Raw genomic sequence first — 12,978 nt, 5'->3', positions numbered from 1 at the left:
CTCTACTAAAAATACAAAAATAAACCGGGCGTAGTGACGGGTGCCTGTAATGCCAGCTGCTTGGGAGGCTGAGGCAGGAGAATCGCTCAAACCCAGGAGGCGGAGGTTGCAGTGAGCCGAGATCTCACCACTGCACTCCAGCCTGGGCGACAGAGCCAGACTCTTGTCTCAAAAAAAAAAAAAAGAAAAAAGTAACCAAATACCTCCTGTTCCCCAAAAACCTATGGATTTTTTTTTTTAAAAGAAAAGAAGGAACGCTGTCCAATTGCTTTACTTGGAGGAAAAAAAAAAAGATTAAAAAGTTTTTGTCCTATTGAAAAAACAACAACACGGGATTCAAACAAAAAAAATCCTTCTGAGCTGGAGACAGACTACTCTCTACCGTTAGCCCATTATTCCGGAAAGCAAAGGACTCAGCTGGGAGCATGCCTTTGATATGCAAACTAGCCACTCCAGAGCCACACCTGTTTCATCTGGCCCATACATCCCAGGAGACAGTATTCCTCGGCTTTAGTCACCCCAGGGCCAGGTACTGGGCAACCAGGGACCACTCCTATAGTTTAGAGCCCACCAAAATTATTCAAATTAGCCAATTCTAAACAGTTTAGCCTGCCCTACCCTGCCTTTCCCAGGAAGCCCCTGTAAAGGCCCTGGCCGAGACTTTCCCCTTGCCCCCCGCTTTCTGCCCCTTAATCATCCCATGTGGCTTCCCCATGTGACCCTGCAGGAGTGCCATGCTTCCTCTTTCTAGAATCTGTGAATACAATAAACTGTTGTTTTCCTGAGCCTCTCCTGTGTCCTCTTGTAGCCACATCTGACTGACCATCACATAAAAGAACACAGAACAAAATATACATGTAATATGTAACCAGGCATTTTTAAGAGATTGGAAGGAAATGTTCATTATCTTGCAGTGAGATTTTAGATTATTTTATTTTCTCTTTATGCTTCTCTTTCTCAAATTGTCTGCAATGAACATGTATTATTTTTGTATTATTATTGAGACGGATTCTTGCTCTGTCCCCCAGGCTGGAGTGCAGTGGCGCTATCTCGGCTTGCTGTAACCTCTGTCTCCTGGGTTCAAGTGATTCTCCAGCCTCAGCCTCCTGAGTAGCTGGAATTACAGGAGTGAACCACCACACCCAGGTAATTTTTGTATTTTTTTTTAGTGGCGACCTGGTTTTGCCTTGTTGGCCAGGCTGGTCTTAAATTCCTGACCTCAGGTGATCCGCCTGCCTTGGTCTCCCAAAGTGTTGGGATTACAGGCGTGAGCCACTGTGCTTGGCCTATTTTTGTATTTTTTAAAAAGCTATGTGTCCTAGAAGAGAAAGAAACCTGCCAAGAGTGTGTGTTCTAAATGAGATTTTCAAATGAAGTTGGCTGTAGTGTTTACGATAGGGGATATTAGGTTTACTTGTGGCATACTCATTGCCCGGGCTACTGTCTGTCACTCTCATTAGTGATAAAACCATGTTGATTGATATCATCACAGGATAGTGATTTAAGGATTTCTTGCATCTTTTTAAGGTGATTTTGGTGAGCAAGTAATCCTCTATATGACACGGCCAGGAGCACACAGAACGAGAGTTCTTCATTGCATTTCCCAGGCTTCCAAAACGTCTGCAGACATTTTGGGCAAATTATATTCTAACTTGTTCTATCAACTGTTATCCAGCTTGGTATCTCCCTAAGACCTAGTGTGCAACAAAATATAGTAAATACAATTTCAATTGTGATGTTATGTCTTGCTACTGATCAGATTATCGGACTGTACTATTTTTGGACCCAAACGAATCAACCACATCCTTTGAAATGCACCATAAAAGGTAAGATAGTGCCCTTAAGAATATTAACAGTAGGTGCCCCTAAAAGTAAAGGGTGAAATACAGGGATGTTTCAAGCTCAGTTAACCAGGTAGATGGGGTGACTTGTTCAGCCGAGGAAGACCTCAGCTCCTGGAACTACTAACTTCCAATAATAAATATCTTTCTTTAAGAGGATCTGAAGGATACAAACCTCTGTACTTTTATTTAGTATATCTTTCCGCCAACTTTTTAAAAAAAGTATTATTTTAGAGGCAGGATCTCTGTTGCCCAGGCTAGAGTGCAGTGGCATGATCATAGCTCACTGGAACCTTGAACTCCTAGGTTCAGGTGATCCTCCTGCCATCACGCCCAGCCAAAAGATGGGGGGCTCACTATGTTGCCAAGGCTGGTCTCCAACTCCTGGCCTCATGTGAGCCTCCTGCCTCAGCCTCCCAAAGCCCTGGGTTTACAGGTCTGAGCCACTGTGTCTGGCCCCCTCTTTCAGTCAACTTTTTGTTGGGTAAACTGAATGCTTAATTCACTATACCCCACAAAATTTATGTTTATGTTTATACAGTTTACGTATTTTGTGTTGCCTTGGCATCCATTTTAAATACATTAGACTTTCTCATACCAGAAGCAGGGCTCAGTCATTCTTGACACTATTTCCAGTCCAACTCCCTACCAAGTTCCTCAATGTGCCCCATCCAGATACCTGCCTTATACAACTGCTCCCTAGTGACCACTTCCCCATGGGACAGCTAGATGCAGCCTGCTTGACTGGTCCCACTCTCTCTTACACCCCACAGGGACTGTGCAGATCTGTCATAGTGATCACCTCTCAGTTACTGCATGACCTTCTGAACTTGTGCCTGCTTGGTTTAAACCCACCAATTAAAACTCCACACAGGAAACTTGTTTGGATAATGCCCAGTACCCAATAAAGGCATTGGCCCATGGTTCCCTTTTTTTTCTCCCTGCCTGTGCTCTCTGACCTCCGTGTGTGTGGCCTCTAGGCATGCCATGTCCCGCCCAAGGACCTGTAAGTAATACAGTCTTTATTTCCATCTTGTATTTCTCCTAATCATTGAAGGGTGCTCTCCATCTTAAAGATTCTAAATTAAAGAAATGGGAAAACGCCAATAGGGTTAATTTCGAGTTTGAATTCAAGCATATTGTGAAGTATTCCACGAGGAAGAATTTTAGACTTCTTGGTCGTTTATCCTGAGGCTAAATTCAGATTAAGAAGCTTTATTAAGCCCCAATTATGAATGTGGCCAAAGGAAAAATGTGGTTAGTGGCCTCAGAGGAATCAGCACATTAACCATCTTGCAGAAATTTAAAACAATTCTGTCTGGGTTAATGGATATAATTAACACCAAAATTAGACACCGTATGTAAGTAACTGAGGCTCTTTAACGCAGTTATTGACTATACAAATCTCTGCACTGTGGATTAAGCAGTCTCACAATTGGTTAGAGAACAAAATGAACAAGACTTTATTAAATGTCATTACTGGCTTCAGAGCAGATTTGTATGAGAAACACCTAGGTAGGTCGTTTTCTGAGAAGAATGCCTAAATGACCATCATTTCAATGCTTGGTTTTAAGTGGGTAAATACGTTATCTTCAAATACAAATTGTTTACTAAATTCAACTTAACTTTCAGCATATCCTTTCTCCCTTCTCTCCAATCTTCACTGGCATTCATTTCTCCCACCACATCAAATGAACTCTTCTACCCAGCCAACAAGGTCCTTCATAATCTCCCTACTACTCTCATTTCTCTTTGACGTGTGTTTTTGCCAGTGTTAGGGCTGGCCTCCTCATTATCCATTGTATCCAGTAAGCTCAATTCCTCCTTATCTCCCAACTCCTCAATGGCTGACTCCTGTCAACCATGGCCAAAGAATCATTTGTTGAGAAAAAGGGAGTCAGAAGTGAGCAAGCCTATAGTAGAAAGAAGAAAGGATGCATATTTGAATCTGTAATGAGGCTGCCATGGCATGAATGTGTCCCCCAAAGTCCATGTGCTGGAAACTTAATCCCCAATGCAACCATGTTGGGAGGTGGGACCTAATGAGAGGTAATGAGGTCATGAGGGTTCTGTTCTCATAAATAGATTAATATTGTCATTGGGAATGCCCTAGTTCTTGAGTGGGTTGTCACAAAAGCAAGTTTGGCTCCCACTCGTTCTCATCTCTTTCCTCTTTTGCCCCTCCACCTTCCACCATGGGATGACACAGCATGAAGGCCCTTGCCAGATGCCAGTGCCATGCTCCCAGACTCCAGCACTGTAAACCCAGGTCTCCAGGTGATTCTGAGAGTTCCAGGAGCCAGACATTTATCACTGGAGTTTAGTAGTTCCAGGAATTTAGCAGTTCCAGGCCAGGTCAATAACCACTCCTTAAGAGTGGTTATTAACTTCTCAAACTTTGATGTGTATATAAGTCACTGGGGGATTTTGTTACAGATTCTGGTTCAGTGGGCCTAGGGTGAGGCTTGATGTTCTCAAACTTTTTCATTTCGAAAAAGTTCTCAGGTGATGCTGATGTTGCTGGTCTGTGGACCACAGAATGAATAGCAAGGCTGGAATGGGAAAGGTAAAAAAGGACACATAGACTGAAATCATTTTGCATCCAAAAAGAAGTTGAGATAAAGCACAATTGCTATTATACTGAGTGTGTGCAGAATAGGATGTTAATGATGATGATAATGACAATGCTAAGCTGGATAAATATAATTCAGGTGTCCCCAGACCTCAACAACCTCTGAGTACAAATAAGATCTTATGTTTACAATATGTTTACAGTAAGTACTCAAATTTCTCCTGCTCATTAGTCTATTTGCATATCACCGAAACACTAGCTCCCTCTCTTTAAGCCTCACCCAATTATTTCTAGGAGTCCCTGGGGTCTCTCACTTCACTTTGGCAAGAGTCATCCTCTCAGGGTCTTCAGCTCAGGATTCCCTTTGTTCATGCTCAAAGCTCAAGACACTGTTTGGGTAGGGGTGTTACTCCTGTTGGTGCCATTCCTGCCCTGAGAGTCCTGGTGTCTACTCCTAAGGCACTGTCTCCCAGGATCCCAAAGCTGCAGAAACTTGAGAGGTCAGAACAGGGCTTTATCCTTGAACTGAAGCCATGGAATGTTGCACATAGCAGTGGGCAATAGCTTTTCAGCAGCTTTTTATGCTGAAGCAGCCCCACTTGCTCCCTGCTGTGTCTGCCTGAGTTCCCTGGGAAACGACATCAGATCCTACCTGCAGCCCATCTCCAGGCCATAACTATAGTATCATATCTGTCTCAGTACAAAAGGAAGCATACAGATAGACTCCAAACTGAAAAATCTGTCTCCTGGAATTGAGTTTCTTACCAAAGAAGTGTAAAAATAGGGGCAAGATGGCCAGTGCTTATGCCCATTTGCATAGAAGTTATCTGGGATTACTTTTTGTTGCACTCTTTAATTGGTTCACTGATCTTGGAGGTCATGCCATTGTTTGTCTTCAAGTTATTTTTCCTTTTGTTTTTTTTTTTTTTTTTGAGACGGAGTCTTGCTGTGTCGCCCAGGCTGGAGTGCAGTGGCGCAATCTCAGCTCACTGCAAGCTCCGCCTCCCGGGTTCACGCCATTCTCCTGCCTCAGCCTCCCGAGTAGCTGGGACTACAGGCGCCTGCCACTGCGCCCGGCTAATTTTTTCTATTTTTAGTAGAGACGGGGTTTCACCATGGTCTCGATCTCCTGACCTTGTGATCCGCCCGCCTCGGCCTCCCAAAGTGCTGGGATTACAGGCGTGAGCCACCGCGCCTGGCTTATTTTTCCTTTTGTTGCACTAAATCCTTAAGTTACTTTTTCGGAAAGTATATATACTTACCTATATATATGTATGTATGTATATATAACCTATATGCAAACATGCACATATAACCTACATATGCATGTTATATATAACATTTATATAACATACGCATGTTATATATAACCTATAAACATGCATATATAACTTATATAACAAACATGCACGCTCACACATGCATGTTTGAAAATGGGTTTTTGTATATTTGAGTTTTTGCATGTGTGAAAATGTATTATATTCCTCTAATACTTGATTGATATTTTAGGTAATTTTCCATTTAAAATTATGTTTCTTCAGAACTTTGAAGGCATTTCTTTACTGCTTTCTAGAATTCACTGTCACTAATGAAAGAAAATAGTGGTTAAGAGTACTAAGCCAGACTGCTGGTTTGATTCTCAGTTCTGCCACTCACAAGGTATGTATCCATGGGTAAGTTCCTTGATACTTTCATCTGAAAAATGATAATAATAATAATAAGAGTAGCTAACTTGTAGGACTATAGTGAGGTTGACATTAACCAATATAGGTCAAGTGCTGAAAACAGCTGATCACACATAGTAAGCCTATTAAAATGTTAGCTTATTTTTATTGGTTTAACCAGCATCTTTATATTTGTCCTCCATGTTCCAAAATATCATGGTACTATAGCTATGTGGGTCATTTTTCACTCATTGAACTTGGAACTCAGGAAACTTTTTTGAATATCTTCCTTTAGTTCTGGGATTTAAAAAAAACCATTTCATGCTTTTTTTCTCTCTTTTCTCTTTCTAGGATGTCTTAAATTTGGACCATCTTGGACTGATCTTACATATTTCTTATTTTTTCCCCTCAGATTTTCCATTTCTTTGGGGTGTTTGTTGTTGTTGTTCTGTATTCTGGGAGATTTTTTCATCTATTTATTTCACCCAATGTATTACATTCTTCATTTATGCATTTATATCTTTAATTTTCACAACCTACTTCTTGTTTTTTGCTTCTTTTTGTTAGTACTTTGAATGGATGGATATGATATCTATCCATATCTTTGTGGCTCTTAATTAGATTTGTTTTATGGCCTTCATTTTCTCCTAAATTATCTCAGTTCCTCCCAGAATGTGATGAAGAAAAGTCACTTATAGATGCCTGAAATCTTTGAGCACTCTCTCCATATTTTGATACCTTTTCATAATATTAATTTCATCTTCTCATCATAGACATGACAAATATTACATTTTCCATCTCCTTGTAACTAGAATATAGACTTTGGTTCAGCCAACCAGCATATGCTCTTTTGAGAGCTTTGATTCTAAAGTTAGTTGCAAGAAGAACCTGCTAGGACACCTGGCGCCTATTTTGCTGGCACTGGGGGAAGGCAGAGGTACAACATTTTTGGAGTCCATAGCAGCAGGGGCCACAGCAGATCTCTTCTCAGACCAGTTCTGGAGTATGGTTCAGGGAGATGTTCCTGGAGACTCAGCCTGAGATGACTACTCCAGTCCTTCCTTTTTTTTTTTTTTTTTTTTTTTTGAGACAGAGTCTCGCTCTGTCGCCCAGGCTGGAGTGCAGTGGCTGGATCTCAGCTCACTGCAAGCTCTGCCTCCCGAGTTTACGCCATTCTCCTGCCTCAGCCTCCCGAGTAGCTGGGACTACAGGCGCCCACCACCTTGCCCGGCTAGTTTTTGTATTTTTTAGTAGAGACGGGGTTTCACCGGGTTAGCCAGGATGGTCTCGATCTGCTGACCTTGTGATCCGCCCATCTCGGCCTCCCAAAGTGCTGGGATTACAGCCACCACGCCCGGCTCCTCCAGTCCTTTCAAAGATTATCCAATAATAAATACATTCCCCATGATGGCTTTCCAGCCTGGACTTATCCCTCAGATTCCAGATATTTTCCAACTGCCTATATGACCTTGCCACATGGATATGCAGTGAACCCCACCACCTGGCATTTGTGCCCATGTGTAATCCTCTTTCCTTGACTGTGGGCTGACTGGGCATGTTAACTCACTCCTAATTAATAGAATATGGTAGATGTGATGAATGTCACTCCAAGATTATGTTATAAAAAGACTGTGCCTTTCATCTTGGGCACTCACTCTCTCTAGCCCTTTCTTGGATGACTCAACCTGAGAAAAGCCAACTCTCATATCATAAGGTAGCCCTGCAGAGAGGCCTCTGTGGCGAGGGACCAATGTCTGCCAAAAACCATGTGAGTTAGATGGGAAGCAGATCCCTCACTCTCAGTCAAACCTTCCCATGAGACCACAGCCCAAGCCCCAGTGACTCCAAGAGAGACTTTGGGCCACAGGTACTCAACTAAACTGCACTCAAGATCTAACTCACAGAAGCAGTGAGATAATAAATGTTTGGGGTTTTTCAGCCACTGAGTTTTATTTTGTAGCAATAGATAATGAATACAGGTGTCATAAATTTAACTTGTCTAGAACCGAACTCCTGATCTTCAAGTCCACCCTCAACATGCTCCTCTCATAGTCTTTCCTAAAAAAAAGAAAATAGTGGTTAAGAGTACTAAGCCAGGCTGCTGGGTTTGAGTCTCAGTTCTGCCACTCACTGGGTATATATCCACAGGTAAGTTCCTTGATATTTTCATCTGAAAAATGCTAATAATAAGACTAGCTAACTTATAGGACTATTGTCAGGTTGAAATTAATGAATATATGTTGAGTGCTTAAAACAGTCGATCATGCATAGTAAGTCCTATAAAAGTGTTAGCTATTTTGCTTAGTTTCATCATTATCTTTATATTTATCTTACTCTATCCTTCTAGTTGTTGAGGCCAAAAACTTGGAAGCCATCCTTTACTTTTCTTCCTGTCTCATAACTGATGCCAGACCACCAGCAAATCCAATTGTATCTTTAAAATGTCTCTAAAATTTGACCATTTTTCATCATCTCTACTACTACCACCCTGTACCAAATCACTGTCATCTCTGGTATGGATTATTGCAATAGCCACCTCACTGGTCTCCTGTCTTCCATTTTGACCCTCTAGCGTCTTTTCCACACACAGCCAAAGTGATCTGTGTAAAATCAGATCATTCTACTCCTTTGCTCAAAGCTCTCCAGTGGCTCCCCTCTCTTTCATAGTAAAGACAGTCTCTTGAAGGGCTTTATGTGGCCTCACCTTACCTCCTACTATGCTTCCCTGTGCTATCTTCCCAAGTAACACTGTCACCCTGCTGCTCCTCAAACACACAAAGCCTGCTGTCATCTCAGGGCCTCTGCACTGGCTGTTTTTCATCCAGAAGGCCTGATTGCACTTGACTGAAAGGAAGGTGTCATGTCCAATCTATTCGTTGCTGTACCACCAACACCTCAAAAAGTACCTGGTTCATTGTAGGCCTTTAAGTATTTGTTGAATAAATGTATAAACCCAGGTAGATACTCCACTCTGCAGCTAAAAACCCAGATTAATATGTAGCATTCATTGTTTTCTTTGTTCCCCTAAATTTTTCTCCTTTGTGAAGTAGCTTTTCCTTGAATGTCTTATGGTATTAGTGATAGCGAAAGGAGGCAGACAGATTCCTCAGCAGACAGGGATGGGTCCCTGGTGAAACCCGACGTTCAAGCCAAAAACAGCTTAAAGCCTGAAAACTGAGCTACCAGCTCCTGGTAGGGTCCACAACTGGAGTAAGAACTTCCTCAATGCCTTTTAGCCAATCAAATGGTGCTTTTACCAGGACTGCCCATGGACTATCAGCACACACTCTCCCATTCTGAGCCCATAAAAACCCCAGACTCAGTCACACATTGGGCTACCTGCTTTTGGGCTCCCTCTTGTTGTCAAGAGCTTTTCTGTCACTCAGTAAAATTCTTCCCTGCCTTGCTCACTCTCTGGTGTCCACATAACTTCATTCTTCTTGGTCACAGGACAAGAACCAGGAACCTGCTGAATGTTGGAGCAAAAATAGCTGTAACACTGCAACCCTCCCTCCCATTCACCAAGCAACTGGGGAGTAAAAGCCACTAGGTACCACACACGCCCATTCACAGCACTGCAGGCAGCAGGAGCGAATGAGATGAAACACAAATAAGCTGTAACACATCCCCCATTTGCCACACTGCAGGAGGTGGGGATGAGAGAGAGCTGTAACATTTCTTGGGGGCTCAAACCTTGAGACGCCCCAGGTGAGAGCCGTAATGCCCTTTAGGGCTCAGTGGTTACTGGCATCTCTGAGTTTTTGGGTGCCACCTCATTCCCCTCATCCAGACGCTGGCAGCCAAGGCAGAAGCAGGTCACGGCACACCCAACCCAGCTGCAGGCTGAGCACAGATCCTGAGGTGGGTGTAGGATCCAGGACAGGGCATGAGCCAAGCATAGCCTGTCAGGCCGAGTGGGCAGAGTGAGCCCAGTGTCAAACCCAAGGCCAAGCAAAGCCTGGGCAGAGGCACCGTTGCCCATGGAGATTTCTGGCTGGCAAAGCAGCACCAAAAGGATCCTGTGTCACTAGATTCATTCACTTAGGTCATTGGCATGATTTTCTCTGTCTTTACTGGCCTATTTTTTTGCATGATATGGTCAAAGGACTATATAATGTGTGTGTATTTCTGTGTGTGGTGTATGTGTATATTTGTGTTTAGGGGTGTAGGGCATATCCAGTGGTGGGCATCACTAAAAGCTTTCATGAAAACATGTCCAGGTTAGGAACAAGCAGATATACTTTCTCTTCCAAATGTCCAATGGGGATGACTTTCTCTACTTTGAGAACTCAACCACCACTAGAGGAACCCTAAATCCTAGTTCAACTTTTTAGAGGATGTTTATCTGGTTTAAGCCTGGTGGAAAATACCACCATCACTCATAGGGGTGAGGAAAGCAGGTACTTGATGTTTTTCTACAATTTCTATCAGCGTCTGCTCTTTGTCTGAAATTCGTCCATTGTACTTGCTGACTCTGAGGGCACCTGGAGGAAAGAGCTCTCGACAGTATGTCTGGGGATGGGGCTCGTTCCCTGCATTTTTGTGATACCCCATCCACTTTCTATCCATTGGTAGCTACAATTTAAGAACGCAGATGTCCACTCTCTTTTCTATTCTCAGCAATTTTACGGCTTGATTTTCTTTCAATCCTGATGCATTGCTAGGACTAAGAGGTGGTAAACTTAATTGCTCAGTATATCATCTTCAACCTAAAGACACCTCATTATATTGTAATTTTTATGACTTGCCTTTCCCATTATATGGTAGTTTTACTTATCTATTTGTCTTTATTTTCTTTTACCAGAAGCATTTGTTCTTGGTGTTATGAAATTTTATGATAAGCTTCTTGGTGTGGGCATTTGTTTTTTCACTGTGCTGAGCACACAGAGTGTCTCCTTTACTTCTGGGAAAAGTTCCACTACTTTTTGATAATTTCCTACTCACTGTTTTATCTTCCTGGAATTCTTATTAGATGGAAATTGTACCTCCTGGGTAGATAAACTACCTCTTCCATCTCTCTTGTTTTCTATCTGTGTATTTTTAAAATTTTTTCTATGAGCTTTCTTCAACTTTATCTCCCTATCCTTCAGTTAAATTTATTTTGGGTGTGCTATATTTAATTTCCAAGAGCCTTTTTTTCCCCCTCTCTATTCTCTATTGCTTATTCTTCTTGCTCCTGGCATTTCTTGTTTTATGTATATAATATCCTCTCTTACCTCTACTTGGTTTTGTTTGTCTGTTTTAATCTTCTGTATTTCCTCCATATCTATTTTTTGCCTTCGCTTTGTGCTCTTCCTTTTGCGTTGGTTGGCTTTCCCAAATATTTGGAGATTCCTGGCTGTGTGTTTATATGTTGTAAGAGAAAGACCATGCATGGGCTTCATTTGTTGACAGATGGGTTTCACTGTAGAATAATTAGGACAATTGAGCATTTCTATGGTGGTCACTTCTCTGGGAGCCTGACTGAAATGTATATTGCAAGAGGCTTATTTCCACATTAGGAAGCAAGGAATCATAGTCAATCACAGAGCAGCAAATGTCAGTGATAAAGTAACATTGTCTAAGCAGAATTGTCCCCCAAGATGGTGAGCTATGCCCTTACCATATTTGGCTTTATTATCATCTATTTTGTGACCAAATTGAGGACAAGTACTTTGATTCATTTTGATATTCCTTAATGTCTGAATAAATGCATGTGAAATGAATGAATTGATAAGCCAAGCCTGGTGGGAATTTACTCTCTCCCCTCCATATTGTGGGTTTGGCATTGGCTGATTCAACTAAGCACAAATAAAAAATATTTGGGAGAGAAACCCAATATAACAATAAAAAAATTTTTTAAATACAGTATAACAACTATTTGTATAACATGTACATCAATTAAACCAGAGATAATTTAAAGTATACAGGAGGATGGGTATAGGTTATATGCAAGTACTATACCATTTTATATAATGTACTTGAGCGTCTCTGGATTTTGGCATCTGTAGGGGTCCTGGAATCAATCTCCCATGAATACCAAGCAACAACTATACTTAGACCCTTGCCCAGCACCTCAAATTACATCGACCAAATAATGTTGGCCAGCCAACTACTGACTGTGGCAGAGGCCCCGGCCTAGGCCCTGAGTGATCAGCTCCAGGTGAGGCAGCTCAGACCTCATGTAACCAAGAGAAGGTTCACATGTGCCCAGCCCCAGTAGGAAAAGAGTCCTGCCTGCCGTGTTGGGTTGCTGCTCATTCTCACCAGTGGGACTGAGCTCACTGTTGGGTACCTGTTGCCAAAACAAACCATGGAAATAATGGCTCCCAACTACATGGTGATCCCAAACCACTCTTGTGTCTATGTAGTTTAGATGTGTTCCCCTTTTACATTTTCCATATTAAAGCACTACTGGTCCTATGTCAACCCAGTCATTTTGCCATTTCACTATCCTGAAGAGCCACTTGTCATCTGAAAATGTGCCCTTTTGAGATCAATAGTGAACATTAAATCCTTTTCCATCTGGGGGAGAAACATTATCCACACTCTGTTTCCCTCTCTAAGTCAGTTTGTGTCAGATTTTTTCCAATGCCAAGATAGTTAAACTTTTTAATTGGCTTTCTTAAGACTTTCTGGAAGTAAAAGTAGATGATGCCCTTCCCATTTTAGTATGTATGATTCACCTGCATCATACTAAGTACAATAATGGATAAAGAGAAAAATGCTCCCTTCAGAGCTTTACAATTTAATGGAGGAAAAACACACAAACCTAACTATTATAAGTCTGGTAAGTGCTATATTAGTATTTGCACCTCAAAAACAGTATTTAGGGATAGAGTAAATGGCAGTGGCTTCTTTGTGACCCTAGCTGGGTATGCACAGAGCTTCTAAATGACCCTTAGATGTATAAGTAAAATTT

This window comes from Macaca fascicularis, chromosome 11 (genome assembly GCF_037993035.2).
Source record: "Macaca fascicularis isolate 582-1 chromosome 11, T2T-MFA8v1.1".
Taxonomy (NCBI): domain Eukaryota; kingdom Metazoa; phylum Chordata; class Mammalia; order Primates; family Cercopithecidae; genus Macaca; species Macaca fascicularis.
Note: the sequence above shows the minus strand (reverse complement) of the source record.